The sequence below is a fragment of the Plectrocnemia conspersa genome, unplaced genomic scaffold (genome assembly GCF_051122295.1).
Source record: "Plectrocnemia conspersa isolate PC_06_02 unplaced genomic scaffold, ASM5112229v1 ptg000009l, whole genome shotgun sequence".
In the NCBI taxonomy this organism is placed as follows: domain Eukaryota; kingdom Metazoa; phylum Arthropoda; class Insecta; order Trichoptera; family Polycentropodidae; genus Plectrocnemia; species Plectrocnemia conspersa.
The window spans coordinates 10,280,676-10,297,362 of NW_028277173.1; the positions used below are offsets into that span (position 1 = coordinate 10,280,676).

Sequence of the window (16,687 nt, forward strand, 5' to 3'; positions counted from 1 at the left end):
TCAATTTGAATACGATATTCATCTATGAGATTAGAAATATCTAAGAAAACCTAACCTATAACACTAATTCTTGTAGCGTTTGTAAGCTGTTGAAAATATTTCGATCAATTTTATTTTTACAAATAAAAATTTAATCGATTCTTGAAAAAAGGAAAATCATAACTGTGCATTTTCCCCAAAAAAACACTAGCTGCAATTTATTAAAAAAACACAAAGGTTCATATGGAGTTCGAACAGACACCGATTATACCACTGGTCTATATGTAATGTATATAAGTAAGTTTTTGTGAGAAATACGTTGGTGGCTCTTAGAAATACCGTCGTGACACGACTGAGCCCCGTACGTGGCTCGTGGCATTACAAAGATTATTTTTTTGTTAACATGTAAAAGGAAGTCGAAACGTCAGTCATATAACTTATATTGTCAAACAATGTTTTCAGAGTGTGAATCAAAAATCCCTGTCCCATTTCTCGCTACCTGCTCTGTACGCAGCTGTGAATTTAGCGGATTTAAAGTTTTACGACCGTTTTTTTGCATTTTAATTTTTACGACCATTTTTCAAAAGGATGACCGATTCAATTGAAAATTACAGACTATTTCATTGGTTGTCTAAAACAACGAATATATCAAAATAAAATGTCTATTTTCAGTACTGTTGTAATATTTTATATTAGCACATTTAACGATTTAAATATATTTTTATAGAGCTTGTTGTAGATATCAACTTCCTAAAACTACAATTTATTAAAAAAATTGTATATATGGAATATAAAGGCTGTCTTTTAGAGGTTTGTTTTTCGAATTGGCAACACTTTTTCCAACGACAGCCAATTTGTGCACAGTTTGGTTTGCCATTTCACCATGAATTGACTTTCGTTTTAAAGTCCTATACCTCTAAAAAAACATATTTAAAGCGGCTTTATTGATACGATAAATAGGATAGTTTTTATTAGATTTTGATCAAAGATTTTCTAAAAAATTGATCTCGTAAATATTTTGGCTAATATGTTAGACAGCATGATTCATCAAGAAAACAGTTCTTAACCGTTTGAATGCCGTAAAGACGCCGATGTTCGTTTCGAGTTTTGTATTTTTTTTTTTGTAAAATTATGAAATAATTACTTTCTATACTTTTTGTATATTTACTTCTTTAATTTGGATTTAATATTGTTCCTATAATAAATAGTACTTCACACAAAAAAATGAAAATTTTCACAAATATTTTTTTTAAATATATTTAAAAAAAATCCTTGGCATTCTTAGCACTAAAAGGGTTGAAAATTTACCTTAAAAAATGAGAAAGACACAACCCTAATAATTGCCATTTGGAATTTAATAATTTATACAAACTACACAACATTGATTTCCCGGTATAAATTCTGCAGAGATTTTGGGTGTCCTGGAGTATTAACTAAGATCAATAATGCTTTAAATTGTAAATTTTTATAACACATTTGCTGAACTGCCAGCACGAAATGAAAAATGAACCAATTTTTAAATATAAACGCACTAAACCAGTTTCTTATATTTGTACTTGACAATTTTTGCATTATCGACAAAAATCCATCAAAAATTTTTTTTTTTATAATGTGTGAAATAGCGAATTATGCGAAAGTCGAGGACTGCCTCTATATGATACATAGACTTTTTAAATCAAGAAATTATTTTTGTTTTAATCATTAGAACAAAAAAAATTATTCTGAAATCGAGCTAATCGATTGAAATTATTTTTATATAAATAATAATTCAGGAGAAACGTTAATTGTAAAAGTAATCGCAGATTTGCAACAGAACTATGGAAACCCCCCTTTTCGCAATCGCTCAACAGTTGGCTATCCTGCTGGCAGGTGGGTCAATTAGTGGCGTTAGGGTGGTAGTAGTGTGTCGACTGTGCGTGCTCGGTGCGCTCGCGGTGAATTCAGGTTTGCAGGTGGGCGTGAGCGGGTGGGGCGGGGGGAGCGGGGACGCGGCGCCGGCCGCGCGGCTCCCGAGTTACGCGAGGCCCCCACCACAAAGCACCATATTCAACACACTTCACCTGCCGGCGCGTCGTCAGGGTTGCCAGCCGAGCGCATATGGAAATAACAGAAATTACGGTGTTTTTTTTTAAATATTGGCCATAACATTACAAATTAAGAAATAATTGTAATCAATCACTAAGTGCCATTTTAATTGATGGTCTTTTTATATGAATGCAACTAATGATCAAGGAGCAATGTCCAGACTATATGGTGGATGCACTAAAATATTCCAGCCAAGTTGTCACCATTTAATCCATAGACATTTCCATGGTAAAACACAATGTCCATTCGTTCAATTTGGTCAATTGCCGGCAGAACTTATTGGAATCAATAGCTTAGCTTAGTGACAACCGGTCGTAGTACACAAAATCTTTCCAATCTCACCTTATTTTGGTGCAATTTAGTATATACTGGTTCACCCGCTGTGACCCTAACCATTTTTGACTAATGTTGATGCAAAGAATCCATTTTTTCGACGCGTTCTTATTGCATTTAAGTAACGAATCGCAAGTAGAAATTCGATCCATTATTTTTTTCGCGATATTTTTTTGACTGTTTAGTGCCCCATTTATTCAATGTGTATCAACCATTGTTTTAATTTAATTCACATCTGTAGTAACAGGTGGTAAGTTAAAACATGCATCTTTAACATGAAAATTATATCGTAACCACTTTATGCACATTTAATAATTTGTAGTAGTGATTTAGAACCGTTTCTGGTTCATAGCACACTGAAGCTCATCCGATTTATAAAAGTGTTTAAAAAAAGTTTTAGTTAAAATTTTTAAACCCTTTTTTTCCGAAAAGATTTTTTTAATAGTCGCCATTTTTAAACAATATCGCGAATAAGGCTGGCTAACTATTTTAGAACAAGTTTCATGCCGATATGACATTATCGTCATTTAGTAAAATATTTAAAAAAAATAATCCTTATGCGTTTAACAGTTTGGTTTCCGCGAAAATCATTCGACAACACAACAACTTAACTTTTAACGGAGCACATATACGCTAATTTTAATATGAAAAAGAGTACGGGATTTTTAATGTTGGATATAGAAAAAGCTTTCGACACAGTATGGCATGACGGTTTGATTCATAAACTATACAAAAATACGCGTTTATCTATGTACGCTGACGATACAGCGATTTTAACTAGTGCTTACGGTCTTAAACCAATCGCGAATAAATGACAGAAATCTTTCGAAATCTTAAATACATATTTCGAGAGGTGGAAAATTAAAATCAACCGAATTATTTTGCTACCATCTCTCCTAAGTGAAGAGAGCAATAACGTCCAATAGAAAACAAGCGTTAAATACCTGGGCTTACACTTAAATTTAATCAACATATTTTCGAAATTCGCTTTAAAATGCTTGCCGCCATTGCGGTCCTTAGACCTAATAATAGAATCTTAATTTTTTACCTTAAATTAAAACCACAAGCGTTTTGTTTTATATTCTTATTTTTTATTTTATTAAATTAAGCTAATAATGGTAAACATGAAAATGGTTATAAACCAGTAACATGTATATTATACATAATTAGTATGTCTGTAAAATTATATATTTATTAATGAAATAAAAGATTTAAAAAAAATGTCGATAAGATTAAAACTACGGCAGTTATCGTGTCCTCAAATTTTATTATGTTCCACATAAATGACAAAAAGAACATATTTTTGAAACTTAAATTTATATTTTTAAACGTTTTTTTTAGTAAGTTTTTACTGTTTTTAATAGCCGGTATTTTGAAACAAGATCGCGAATCAAGATTGAATTAATAAACTTAGCCAAGATATATACAATATGTATTTTAAAATAACTTTAATAGCAATATGATTGAAACTATAACATTTAAAGTATCTTCAAAAAACCACATAAATAACAAAAATATAAAAAACATTTGTGACCTATTTGCTTTTCTTTTCATGATTTTTTAACAAATTTTTTTCGAATAGCCGTCATTTTAAAATAATATGGTGAATCAGACTGGCTAATAAGCTTATCCGAAATTTATACGAGACTATTATAAGAAAACTACGAATGCTACACCAGAGAAAATTAGAATGTTGTTGTAAGTCTCTGACTATTGACTTGAAAGACCTGGGTTCGAATCCCATATGGATCTTAATGTTTACTAATTTCTTTTGTGTCTGGGAGATTGATCATCACAGATCAGGTTTACCAAGATTTTCCTAATCTCACGGGTGAAAATTGTGATGATTACTCAAAATCAAGTTAGGTGGTACATATTAAACATTGAAAATTTTCTAATAATGAGCTACTTCAGCTTATAAATAATATATTATATGTATTTACCAAAAAACAGTTGTAAATTAAGAAGATGGAGAAAAAAATATGTTTTAATTATGATTTTAATATATAGAGAACGGAGAGAACACGAAACTATCATATACACTCTAGATTATCTTAAAATTATTATTGTAAAATAAAGCTAATACTGCTAATATGGTTAAATTGGTCAAGTCAAGTATATGAAATAAACATATAATGCACTTTTAATCAACAAATACCTCATGCAGATCAGATCAGTATTTTATTTATATCGTAGACTTGAATTGAGTAATTAGGTAACAAGTCTACCGATACGCGATTAGCATCACTTATGTATGTATATACAATACTAAATACATCCTATATATGTATAAATAAATTCGTATGTGTATTGAGTGGCAACCATTGCGAGATGCACGATCTCTAGTGAAAAGATTCGAATGATGCATTTCATTATTTGGATCGTTTGCAGTGAAAACAAGCGAGAGTGAAAAAAAGTGAAATTGAAATTGAGCGCTGCTTCCGTTGGAAGATAAAATTGAAATTTATAATATAATGAAATGTTGCCATACATATTTGGCATACATTTGGTACGTTGCAGATAATGAAGCAAAATGTAAATATATTACACTTGCATAAATAGTATCGGAAGAATTAGATTCCTTAAAAAAGCAGCACTGTATCAGTCATGTATACTTTTGAGTTCATGTCTTAGATTAAAAACAATAATTTAAGGAAACAACATGCATAGAAAATAGTATAGCGTTCTCCAATACGTAGCCGTACTATATGGGGCGAGCCTCAAAAGTCCCGGGCCAGAGACCGTTATTTAGGGCCAAGTCACATTACAACGCAAGGGTCGTGGTCTTAAAATATTATATTTTCTTGCGCTTTATACTATTATTGAAAACATAATTGTACCTGTAAAGCTCGTTGAGAAATAGAATAACTTGTGTTAGGTGGGCGTTTTATATATGTAATTTTGAAAGGTAGATCCACCCAGATTTACAATAAGACTTATTTGTATATTCTGAACATTGCTACCAAATGTAATTGACGTAGTAATTTTAACTAGCTGTGCCAAAGGCGAAGATGTTTTCATTCCGTCAAAAACAAAAAACGTGTCTTTTAACTTTAAAAGATTGCAATTTTCAATAAGATTTACTTTCGCAATTGCAATATATAAATCTCAGGAACAATATATTATAGTTGCTGAGATTAATTTTGAATCACCATGCTTTTATCATGGTCAACTATATCTGTCTCTCTCTCTCTCTAAAGTCGACTCAGTGAATGTATGCTACATACATATATTAATTTAAATCATTAAATATAAGTGATACAAATTAATACTTGACAGCCCTGATTATCCCTTCGCCCGCCCCCGTCGCCTTCGCCCTCATCATAAACACAAGTGAGATTCGCCATAGGTAGCATCATATCCAGCATCAGGTGTCGTAAACTAAAAAAAATAAACTCACCAAAAAATTCACTTAACCCGTTAACGCCGGTTGACGTCAACAGTTGATATTTGGAATGCGTTCCGGACCAGCGTTCGAAAATTGTTTAATTGAACCATCATAGTAACACTAATAGCCATTCGTGAATTCCGGTTCCATTATTTAATGTTCACGGCCGTAATAATAACGAGGATGTTTACTTAGGAATTGGAATTATGTGTGTCTTTGTTGCGGAAACCACAATATGATATTGTTCCGTGATAAAATTAATCAGCCGACAGAGGAAGTGCTGCTCCGATTCTGGCCAACATCATCGTTCTAACAACACAAGGCGTAATCTAACTGGTTAGATCGTAAATATTTATAAGAAAAAATATTGTTTATACCAATCGACGTTTATAATATTCATGTTATAAACAAAGTGGTACGATATCCGTTGAAAAATCAACGGAAATCGAGCCTAATTGGCAACCAAACTACCTAAAAAGATAACCGTTAACTAATAAAGTAATCAATAAATGAGAATAAGATTCGAAATTAAATTGGCTAAAAGTCGATCACACGATAGCTGCATCAGGAATGTCAAACTAGCGGCCCCAAAAGAATTTTATTTATAGTTTGCGATATAAATATTGAGGACTGTATTAAATTAATGAGACTAGCAAGAGTTGGTTCAATAAAGATAATTTTAATTATCTAATGAAATAATTCGTGCAGGACTATTTCGCGAAAAAAGTAACGACAGTGTGTTAATATATTTAAAATTATTAACAACTAATATAAAGTAAAAAAATATTCCGAATGCTAAAAACGTTGATTCAAACAAAAAGTACAGGTATAATGAACACGTACAGTACATCGTCGAAGTATGATTTATAAATAATAATTAGTCGTATCTCTCTGTATTGTTTGAACGGGGACGTACTAATATTTGTTTAAGCCATATAAACTTAAGCATACAATTTAATATATATGTACAGAAGACCCCCCAATAACACGGTTAATTGGAGACGTGCTATTTGGATGAAGGTTAATTTATGTTTGAGCGAAGCAAAGGGAGATCTCACCACGCGCCTGATTATTCTCTAGTACCCCCCAACTACACGCACCTAACCTACCGTGTTATTGGGGGGTCTACTGTATATACTATTTTTATTTTAAACATACGTATGTATGTTTAAAATAAAACATACAAATCAATACAGTTGTACTGATACTGCGCAGTGAAATTGTAAATCAATTGGAGTTATAGTGAAATTATATTTATACTAGTGAAAATATAATATAAATTCACTCGAAATTAACATTCACACACATATGTATTACATAAATTGTGTAATATCATCTCTAAACTTAGTTGACCGTTGATTTTTCGTGTAAAAATTAATCACACACTTAAATCATTTTTATTATAATTTAAACATTTTATAATCCAACAATTACTGATTTTTTTCTACGTATAAAAAATAAAATTAATTAACAAATCAATAATATTATATGCATATTGAAATATTTGCGTGTCATCTCAATTAATGCATTATTAATATTAATATATGTAAAATTTATAATTTAATACATGTTTTTTTGATAATTTATTTTTTCTACACATACAAGGTGATTTATAATGTTTTTCGCATTTTAATGATAATATTTTTTTATTAAAAAAAAAATCAGTTAAGCCTCATTAAGAGTCACAAACTACTTTTCATTATGTTCATCATAAAACGATTACAATTATTAATCGAGAAAGCTATGCACATATATTGAAAGACAAAATAATTTTATAAATAAATTAATTAGTTCAATAAATGTTACGTCTACCAAAGATGAACAACTTCTACCAAACAAGCAGCAAGTACGTCTGGACCTGCCAGGCGAGTGGCTCTGGCTGCCAACAGATCCTCGCGACCAGCCCACGGATCTCGCACGACAAAACCAAAATAACACAAGACTCTAAGTATGATGTTTATTCAGTTTTGATTTGAATCGTCAAGAAAATTCACTATAAAATTTGCAAAACAGCCGTAAAACTTATCGATTAAGATGGCAAAGCTTTGACAGTTCAATGTGAACATCTGGCAAATGGTACATCAAAAGCGACTAAGTTACAATACTGGTTACATATATTCAGGACAAGAAAGCATTTGTAAATGCAAAAGTCACATCGAGTGTGGGTGTAGCAATTTTATTTGCAAGCAAATCATGTATTATAAACAAACACACTTGAGTGACGTATTTCACGCCCGCAGTGGCAATTTTGTTGCTAACCATCATCATCGGTACGTGTTCCAGACTCTACAAATCAATGTCAAGGCCAATAAACCGCTTGTCCAAACCCCAAAGCAAGAAATTTCTAAATTATATACTTGTAAAACGTAAATAGAAGAGAGAAAAGAAGATTTGTATAGGGTATTGAAAAGATTGATAGTATAGAGATTATTATCAAGTTAAGTTCAAAACCAGATGGGTTCCTGAAGTGAGTGATTTTTTAAAGAGTTAAGGGTTGCCACAAATCGCAGTATTGTTAATAATAATTAGTGTTAGTAAACAAACGATGGCCTTACAATTTTAATTCAACCGATGAACTAAGGTGTTATATGATCAATGAAACGGTTTGATATCATTTCTATTGTCACTAGCAGAAGAGGTTGAGAATACAAGCTAAGAAGATAACTAATAATAATTATATTAGTTACAGAATGGCCCTGACTTATGCTGAAAGTATACTAAACTACATCAACCAAAAATAATTCGAATATATCGATATAATAGGACTTAAAAAAATTCGTACTATTATTCGAAAATTACTGAGAGATTTTTAAAAAACAAAAAGAAGCACACATTATATTAATAAATAAAAAAATATAATCTGTACTATAAATATACATATTTTATAACAAAATAAAAATGTGTATTTATTACAAATACAGTGGTGCCTTAACATACGAGCTGAATTCGTTCTGCGATCGAGCTCTTAACTCAAATTACTCGTATTTCAAATCAAAACTGAAATGTCATTAATCCATTTCAATAGAGGAAATTGAAATTTATTAATGGCAGTTGAAATGGTAAATACATACTAGCAAAATTAATGATACAGTTTATTTTTAAGTTATGCAATACGTTTTTCTGCTCGTATGTCGAGACATTGCTCGTATCTCGAAAAAGTCAATATCAAACGTAAGTTGAGGTTTCACAATATTTCATCATTTATTAATTCACACATCCATCCTAATTTTTATTTTATGAATATTATTCATTTATAATTATTAAGAACAGTTTCCTAGAAAGAATTTATTATCTGTATATATAATAAATGTATCTAAATTACAATAATTTAGTTTTGTATTTAACCATTTTTAACTCTTATTCAAGTTTTCGTTTAATGAATTTAATAAGCTATTACATCACTCACACGAATTGTCTTCCAATAATTATTAATTAAACCCCTGTATTATTGATCCTAATTTACCGTAAAGCACTAAATATAACTACACCCATACCTCGCTATACGGCCGCTCTTTATACGGCCTTTCGCTATAACGGCCCTCTTCAATTAAGGCACGTTTTCGATTTACGGCCTAAAATGTTTCGCTATAACGGCAAAAAAACAAAATTTAAAAATAGATTTAATTTGCATAATTTTAAAATGAAAGGTGAAGCAGCTAGCGCCGATGAGGCCGCATCTAAGGAATATCCCAACATTTTAAAGGGAATTATTGAAAGAGGTGGTCATAAACCTAAGCAAGTGTTTAACGTAGACGAAACAGGGCTTTATTGGAAGAGAATGCCTGATTGCACGTACATTTCAAAAACCGAAAAATCTGCGCCTGGTTATAAGGTGTCTAAAGAACGATTAACTTTGCTACTTGGTGCAAATACCGCGGGTGATTTTAAGCTAAAACCACTTTTAATATATTTGTCCGAAAATCCAAGGTCTCTTAAAGGACTAAATAAAAATCAATTACCCGTCATATGGAGATCCAACAAGAAAGCTTGGATGACTAAAGCTACTTTAGAGGATTGGTTCAAAAATCACTTTTGCACAGAAGTGAAAAAATATTTGCGAGACAATAACTACAACAAGGCTTTGCTAATTTTGGATAATGCACCAGGGCATCCTACTAATTTATCCGAACTATCTGAAGATGTCATGATTGAGTACCTTCCGAAAAATACAACAGCTCTGATCCAACCAATGGATCAGAGTGCAATAGCCACATTTAAGGCATATTACCTACGCCGAACTTTCCGATAACTTATAAGGGAAACCGATGGTAAATCTTCAATTACAACATTTTGGAAAAACTATAACATCAAGGACGCTGTTGACAGCATCAGTGAATCATGGTAGGAATTAAAATTAACAACAATGAACCATGTTTGGAAAAAATATGGCCAGAATGTGTAAAAAGTACTGATGCAGAAGTTAATTGCCTTCCTGAAATTAGGCAAAACATTTTGGATCTAGCACATGATCTCGGCTTTGAAGGTTTGAACGAACGTGATGTGCTTGATCTACTTGAAGCTGATAGGGAACCCCTTTCATATAAGGAACTCATTCAGTTGCAAGCAGAACCGGCATTTGATGAAGAGACAGAGCCTGTTGTATCCAAACAGCTAACATCGAAAAAATTGTCAAAAGCTTTTTCCTATTTCGAACAAGGAATAAACATCTTCCTTGAAAACGATCCTGACGTCGAACGTAGCGCTAAAGTTTCTCGAGGAATTAACTCAGCCATTAGCTGTTATAAATCACTGAAGAACGAAAGAGACAAAAAGGCAAGACAAACGACGTTGGACAATTTTTTTAAGCCAGGCCCATCCTTACCAGCGAAAAATGAGAACGACAGTGATCTGCAGGTTACCATTTCTTCATCGTCTTCAGATTAAAGCCATTTTAAAAAAAAATATGTATGTATTCATACACATATTTTATGTAACATGAAGTTGTTTCATTTTTGTTTATGGATTATTGTTGGTTTTTGGAGTCTGTTATTATTTTATGTACAAATGTATGTACTTGTTATGTATGTATTTTTGATTTAAATGAAATCAAAAGATAAAATTCATTTTAAATGATAAACCATGTTACATATTTAACAAATTTGGAACCGATCCCATTCAATTTGTATGAATTTGTATTAGAATAATTGATTCGTTATACGGCTTTTCGCTTAGCGGCCAAGTTTCGTGGAACGTATCTAGGCCGTAAAGCGAGGTATGGGTGTATTTAATAAATAGTTTTAATTCACTAAAACTATACACAGCTCAATGGATTTTATCCAGACGCGTACGGTGAGATACATTTCCTTTCGCTCGCTCGCGTGTAAAGTGACGAGTGAAGTGAGAAGAAGTGGGCGTGCGGAACGCATGTAACGCACGCCCTTGTCTCTTAGTGTCATATATTCTAATTACAACAACAATTGTCGTTTATTTTATGTTATCGTAAACAACAATATATCGTTGTTTAGCAGCGTAAAAAAATTGATAAAATTACAAATTTAAATTATTTTATCAAATTTAGTCTTTATCCGTATGTAAAAATTTATAAATGTAAAATCATACATTTATAAAAAAAAAAGATTAGATATACTATAGAATAAATTTCTGACAATAAAGCCCACATCAAAATCGACTGAATGAGTATTTTCAGCAGTAGAAATAATTAAAATACAACTTCAAACATTTTCCATTATTTTTAAAATTAGAATATATAGAAATGATTATTTATATTGCCTATATAACTTTAAGAAAATGTTCGAATATTTTAACGTTTGCTATTCGATAAACGAATAGTTGTAAATAACAAATATTTGACTGCATATTTCATATATAATTTATTCAAAATATGGTATTTCAATATAAATATTATTCGCGGTAGCATAAAAGTTCTATGTTTTTACGATTAACGTGAAAATACAAATTAAATCCAAGCTTCCAAGAAAACTAACATATTGTAAATATTTCTCAAAATTTTGCGAAATCATATCTAATTAAATATATTGTTTACGTGATAGTTTCCTGTTGATAATTATACATTCAAAATAAATATTATACATAGAATTTTTAAGATGAACGTGAAACAGAAAACGCGGATTTATGCCAAACTTTTGTTTGAAACACAACGTAAATATTTTGCAGACACGTATTACGTATTCATAATTTGCAAAAAATCAACATAAATTCTCCTCAAATACAATGACGTATCATCTCGGTTCGGTTCGATCTCAGTAAACACGGATTTGGCTAGACTCGCGTTTTGGCGAATATCATCAAACGGATATACAAACATACATATGTTATTTATGTATGTTGCGTTCTTTTTTATCCACGGTCTCGATTTAACGCAATAAACAAAGTTGAATAATCGAGCGTGTGTAATTGCGTTGCCGAGTAGCCAAACTGGATTCATTCATTAAATACAGGGTGATCACAAAAAACGAACTAATTTATATAAATTCTCATAGCAAATTAACTGTTAACACATTAAAAAATAAAAGCATTAGAACTGCAAAATTTAACTCAATCAACATTTTACTGTCGATGTACAATTTTAACTTCATGTTGCATTGTAGTAGACAAGGTAGAATTAAAAACTTTAAATTAATGATTGATTGTAACGATACAATGAGACATTGTAATATATAATTGAATTAATGTTTTAAATAATATTTTTTAAAGTAGAAATAGTTAAAAGTGAAGGTAGGAGAGCTACATAAAATGTGTTTAAAAATAAAATCAACAATAAAGACCATTATTTTTTGCCTCTCCTATATATACTATATATTGTAAATATATGTATATACTTGTACGTACTATATGTAAGGTCGATCATCATCGATTTTCGATCGAGATTGGCATTAATTGCGGTCGAGATTGCCAAAAAGTCCGGGGCTCGCACATCATCGCCGTCTGGAAAATATCCGGTGGGTGTCGGGTCATTAAATATGCGATGCTCTTATTATAGCTACAAGTTCGATAACTCAACGCTTCCTCTCATCATCAGCTCCGTGTGTTTTCGATGCATGTATTATTTATCGGAAAAGAGAAGGGCGGAAGCTGTCTCCTCTTCTCAGCCAGATTTTCAGACGTATGTCGGATTTCCATTAATGGTGAAAAGATTGATCGAGGTGCTGTGCTGTTGTTGGAAGACGAGGAGATAAAAAATGGTTATCGAGAGGAAGGAAGTGTCACGTACCGCGACGGAAATGAGATCATGCTTGAGCATTGTCAAAAATGTTGGTGTGTCTTATCTCGGACTCGTCATGTGAACATCTGTCAAAGTGGACGTAATGCGCATGATTTTGATTGTACAGAGAATACATTTGTATTTAATAAACTAGCTATATTCCCGTTACAAATAATGGAAAACAAACACAATCGATATATGTCAGGGTTGAAAAACTGAAGGAGGTAGAGCTAAAGATATTGATATCGGCAGGCCTGCCGAGAGGGAACAAATTCCCGAGGCACGTTCTCCTTGAGGGGCCTAACTCTGGAAAAAATTATATTCAAATAATGAACCTGAACTAAACGTTGTTTTGAGATGTACCTATATACTAATGTAACTTTTTAAACATATTATACAAGAACTAAAAGGAGCGGAACATTGCCTTCAAAGCAACAGATTGTAGTTTTTGACGCGGCTCCATTTATGTTAAAATATGTTTGAAATTATTGTTGACTTTATTGCTTTTTGAACGTTTAAAAAATATTAGACATGAGAGAAAATATTCAGCGAATATAAATTAGTAGCAGTAAATTTAGGTATTCGATCTGAAAATTCAGATTGAATACCTAATGAAGAAGCAAAGATATAACGAAAATTTTTATAGATTGTATTATCAGTAATTTGACAAGTAGATTTAATGTAGCGAAATAAATAAATAATACACTCAGAGCCACCATTGTCATAAGCAGAAACGAGATGATGGTAAATTTCAACAGCAGTTTTTTCTATCGTACAGAAGAATCGGGTCAATGAGTGAATCTTGCACTTTTAGCAGGATTAGGAATTGAAAGATGCATTTTAAAACTACCACGTCACCATGAGCCTAACTGAAAACACATCTTACACGCATATGCATATGAAAAGCTCGAAATCCCGGGGTATATAAAATACATATAATTTCTCAAGCACACGTTCATCCCAATTGTGCGTTAATTAATCGCGGTGATGTCACTGAGTACGTTACACTGCCAAATTGAATAATAGCTATGACTTTCGTGAATTATCCGCGTAACCTTTATGGATCTCCTTAATTACTGCCACTAGTTAAAAAGCACGAAGAGTCAAGTGAGGTGAATTAGCACTTCGTGCCACAAAAAAAATAGGTGTCTTTGGACTCGTTCGTTTCAACTGCTATTTTATGTAACGAATAATAATTATTATTGCAAACGATAGGTGCTCGTAAAATTATATATTATTAATATATTTTTATCGTTCACTCAATGTTTATGTTTAAGATGCCATCGTGTCTGGGGAGTTATCGGCAGGATGTAATGCTGTGCCACTCACTATCTGTCGTTTACTTATTGCATTTTATATAATGTATATTGACACATATACGTATAAGCACACAAGCGTTTAGATAACGCGTTTATATTATATATATATAATAATATTTTATCATGTTTTATATTATAAATATTAATAACATGTTTTCTATATTATTTAATTTATTACATAAGTTTAAAATCTGGCGTATTTAATTTATATAAATTAACAATTAACGTTAAGAATTTAATTAATTATGTTTCTTTTACATATGCAATTTAATTTTTTAAAGGGGCATAATAGACTTGACCATTCGTTCATCAGGGTGGCGCTCTTTAAATGTCATACGCACCACTGACAGCTTGTATTGTTTTTAAATCACCTTATTTGCTGCAATGCCGCTATAAAAATACGGCATGAGAATACGCAAAGCAATTGTGAACTCTTAATAGCATATATTTTTTTTAATTTGTTGCAAACATAGAATCGACTTTATCTGAACAATATTTGCGCGAGGAACTGAAACCAACGATCTGATGAACGAATGGTAAAGTCTAATGCCTGCACTACACTCTCTGGAAGTTGGCCAAGGTTGGCCAAGGACGGAGAATATAGTGGGTTACTTCGGTTCTGCCCGCTCTTAAATCTCTCGGAAGTTGTCCGAGGTTACCGAGAACGGGAGGTAAAGTGGAGGTAATTCAGTCGACTTGGCCAGCTTCGAGCGCTTCAGAACATTATCGGCATTTTTTCCGAGTCAAAGGGACCGAAGTCGGAGCTGCTCTTTCGAGCGCGAGCGGTGAGATACTTCCTCTTTCGCTATCTCGCGTGTTAAGTGACGAGAGTGAGAAAGATAATGATATGGTGGTTCGCAAACTAAATTTTTCACTGATATTGTATTGGTGAGTGCCCACACAAACTTTTATAATTATCAGTAGCGTAATTTTAATAATATTACAATTTAAAAATTGCGATTATTTGGCACTTTTTTCGATCGCGCGCAAATATGCCGGCTGTACGTGACAGCAGCCGCCGTCCGAATTAAATACGCCAGATTTTAAAGTTATGTAATAAATTAAATAATATAGAAAACATGTTATGACAAAAAGTTATTGTGCCTACCGGTGGCTGATGATTATGGCAATCAGGTGCGTACGGTAAGATACGTTCCTCTTCGCTCGCTCACGTGTTAAGTGACGAGATTGAGTGAGATATAAGAGCATGCGGTCCGCATGCCTTTATCTTTCATTCACTCTCGTCACTTAACACGCGAGCGAGCGAGCGAAAGGAAATGTATCTCAACGTACGCGCCTGATGGTAATACATTTCGTGTGCCTATATACAATAAGCAATTTCTATCTCGACTATTAAGATAATGTAAATAGAGTAAACTTAATATAATTTGTCTTTTCCTGATTTTCCAAGCTCACATTATTGTAAACGTTATAAACATAGCGCCTTCTGGTAATGTAAGAACTAAATTTTAAGTAATATACTTGTACTTATTTGTATAACATTTTTTTCAATCCTGCAAATTGAGGGAGGAAAAATTAACACGACCACTCATTATAAAAATAAACGTTTAATGGTGATATTCAGTAAATATACCACTTTATGCTAAATAAGAATCTCACTGTGTTTCGAAATGGCCAAATCGTTAGTTCGTGCATTTCGATTGAGATGAATTACCTCAAATTATACTGATTTTTGCAAGGTGAGATTCGTGCTGGACGTCCAGCGACGAAAGGCGATCTCAAGTAGTGGTACGAAACGAAACTTTCCGTTGTTCATAGAAAAATATTCCTGACCAAGGTCACCAGGAGAACGACCTGACAAACCCGTTTCGAGCAATTTGGCCTAGCGACTGTAATGTACACACATACACCATGTCTTGGACGTTTCAAGAACCCTTTTCGAAACTATAAAATAAAACGTCCCACTGTCAAACCTCCATTAGATACGTTCTGCGAGTTCTGCAAGGATGGCGCAGTCTCTAAAAATTATAATATTTTTTCCGGTTATGGTGGTCATGGTCGGAATTTAACCCTATCGAATACACTGTGAAAGGAAAAAAATATGTACGTGGGTCATTGAGAATGTGTCAGTTCAAAATCCGACTTGGCAACGGTGGAATTGTTAAGTGGAAGTAATCGGCTACAACGAATGAATGGAGTAGATTCTTCTTGGAGGCCGAGGGCCTCGGTCAGCCCATGGGCATACGATGGGCAGTTACCAAAAACTGTTCACACAGTCGGTAAATAAAAATATACAATAGACGAAAAACAAGCGTATCGATCCTTAATAGTCTATATAATAAATATGTAAAAAATAAACATAATAAATACCTTACGTTACGAGCGATAGCACAGAACTTAATTAGAATCATTAAAACTATAACATTTTCACTGTTTCAC

At 32.5% G+C, this 16,687-nt stretch overlaps 1 protein-coding gene across 5 annotated transcripts in view; it reads right to left on the bottom strand.

The window, feature by feature from the left end:
* The window catches only part of sty (sprouty signaling antagonist), a 165,209-nt gene that overhangs the window by 87,834 nt on the left and 60,688 nt on the right, over positions 1 to 16,687 (bottom strand). The window contains exon 1 of one of the 5 annotated variants that reach the window (XM_088192350.1): positions 16,619 to 16,634. The exons of the other annotated variants lie outside the window; for them this stretch is intronic. The gene's annotated coding sequence lies outside the window, so the exon portion shown is untranslated. Of the gene's footprint in view, positions 1 to 16,618; positions 16,635 to 16,687 lie in introns of those variants that run through there. 5 annotated transcript variants of the gene reach the window in all.